Source organism: Sinocyclocheilus rhinocerous, unplaced genomic scaffold (assembly GCF_001515625.1).
Source record: "Sinocyclocheilus rhinocerous isolate Xijiao unplaced genomic scaffold, SAMN03320098_v1.1 scaffold15, whole genome shotgun sequence".
NCBI lineage: Eukaryota > Metazoa > Chordata > Actinopteri > Cypriniformes > Cyprinidae > Sinocyclocheilus > Sinocyclocheilus rhinocerous.
In genome coordinates, this window is record NW_015631053.1 from 33,514 (window position 1) to 36,314 (window position 2,801).

General features: G+C 36.4%; 1 protein-coding gene across 1 annotated transcript in view; it reads left to right on the forward strand.

The window, feature by feature from the left end:
* Positions 1–2,801, forward strand: part of bmpr1bb (bone morphogenetic protein receptor, type IBb) — a 50,336-nt gene that overhangs the window by 24,736 nt on the left and 22,799 nt on the right.

Here is a 2,801-nt window from a genome sequence, read left to right on the forward strand (position 1 = left end):
AAAAAAGAAGAAAAGAAAAGAAAAAAAAGTGATGTACTTAAAATGATAATAAATTAAATAATAAAACTATATAGACATATATAAAATATGAGCTACTAAAAATGACAAAAACACAACTAAAACTTTAAATTAAAATGAAAACAGAAAATATAAAAATACAAACTTATTCAGAATATTAATAAAAACTATATTATCTCCATTAAATTAAAATAACGCATGCTTTATGCTCTGTACAGATGTTTTTTAATTCTCAAATGAAAGGGACGATGCATATTGATAAACATTCAAATACAAATAAATGTAATTTTCATCGGCAATCCATTTGCATTCCTGTGCTGTTAATATTTTGTTTTACTCCTTTTGTACCTTATTGACTTCTTTCAACTCAAACTGTCCAGTATCAAACTCTCTCAGTCATTCCTAATGGGTTGATTTAGAGCTTTTATTTCAGCTTCAGCTCGTGTCTCTCGTTCACTGCAGGTGTTTTCAAGGTTATGAGTTCTGGCCAAATATGACTCTATTACAGTTCTCAGGAACACAAGCTTCATTTACAGGAACGGGTCCTGTTATCACTTTGTTTGCGTTACCTTTTCTTTGAAAATTAATCATGTTTTTAAAAATGTTGCTTTTGTGCCTTTAAGACTCTCTTTCTTTATCGCTATATTGTTTATTCAAAGAAATTAATACTTTCATTAATCAAGAATGCATTCAATTGATCAAAAATGCGAGTAAAGACATTTATAATGTTACAAAAGATTGATTTTGATTTTCTAATAAATGCTGTTCTTTTGAACTTTATATTCATCTGTGAATCCTGAAAAATAAAATGCATCAGTTTCCACAAAAATATTAACTGTTTTCAACATTGATAATAATCAGAAATGTTTCTTAAGCAGCATATTAGAATGATTTCTGAAGATCATGTGACACTGACAAATTCAGCTGCGCATCACAGAAATAAATTACAGTTTAACAGATATTCACATAGAAAACAGATGTTTTAAATTATAATAATATTTTGCTATTTTACAGTATTTTTAATCAAATAAATAAAGTAATAAATAATTAATAATTGAGCTGGAGATGAAGTTTGAGTTCTGAAAGTTACAGTCACATAAAACAAAAATTTTGCCTCATATGATGGCTGTAAATGAATAAATCATAAATCACTTCAACAGAAGAAGCTCGTCGAGTCGTGTTTGCTTTTGTCACATTCCTCTAATTCAGCACACGAGCAGCCGGCGTCTCGTTAGACGAGCGTCATCATGGCAGACGAGCTTCCGTAACAAATCCGAGCCTCGCAGGGAAACCGGATCAGATTCCTGCAAACAGAACCCGATCCAGCGGCGGTGGCCCCCGCATGGCCTGCACCTGTGGCCCCGGGCCCCGAGCTCACGCTCCTCAAACAGACTCTGTTCCTGACCGCATGAGCTCAGTCTGCTTAGAGAAGACAGACGCTGATGCACTGAAACCCTCCAGTCTGTCCTCATTTCAGAAGCATCCTCTCAGTGCATGAGATTGAGTTTGAGCTGAATCGGCTTCAGCATCCAGTTACATTAGAATGACAGGGATTTCTGATTAAAATTCTATTATTTGAACACAAACAAATTTATTTTACTGTATTTAATAGATTGTAATATTCAATATATACGAGCAGCCGGCGTCTCGTTAGACGAGCGTCATCATGGCAGACGAGCTTCCGTAACAAATCCGAGCCTCGCAGGGAAACCGGATCAGATTCCTGCAAACAGAACCCGATCCAGCGGCAGTGGCCCCCGCATGGCCTGCACCTGTGGCCCCGGGCCCCGGGCCCCGAGCTCACGCTCCTCAAACAGACTCTGTTCCTGACCGCATGAGCTCAGTCTGCTTAGAGAAGACAGACGCTGATGCACTGAAACCCTCCAGTCTGTCCTCATTTCAGAAGCATCCTCTCAGTGCATGAGATTGAGTTTGAGCTGAATCGGCTTCAGCATCCAGTTACATTAGAATGACAGGGATTTCTGATTAAAATTCTATTATTTGAACACAAACAAATTTATTTTACTGTATTTAATAGATTGTAATATTCAATATATAAATAAATATTGATAAATAATCTATATTATAATTAAAATATTAATTAATGAATATTAAAATATAAATGTAATAAATGGATATGAAAATGTCAATGATTAAATTATGTATATAGTTATGTATGTATACATATCAATAATAAATAGAATTTGAATAATAAATAAATGGTAATAAAATATATTATATTTTATGTGTGTATATGTGTGTGTGTGTGTGTGTGTGTGAGTTAGGTGATTGTGCGTATAAATCAGCACTGGTACAAGTATCTTCTTTAGAGAACACCACTAATAGTGCCTCACAATTTTTTCCAGTGCACAGTAAATGTCTTATTTCTAATATGAGCTGTTTTTTTTTAACTTTATTTTAGAATCTACCACCATTCCTGACACTGCCACGCCTACCCTCCCTCCTCACGAGGAGACAAATACTGCCCACAGGACACCAGGTAATCAAACAGGGCACCTTACATGAATATATTACTGTAGTGAATGAGATCAGATCTCATGTGTGTGTGTGTGTGTGTGTGAGTGTGAGTGTGTGTGTGTGTGAGTTAGATGGTTGTAAGGCTGTGTGTGTGTGTGTGTAATAATAGCCGCTTGTATTGACGCCGCACACGCTCAAATGACGGAGCGCAGACAGCTGCTCATCCTGGCACTGCATGAAACTCACACACTCACACACACACACACACACACACACACAGGCGGTTTATCCGGGTCCCTGCGGCC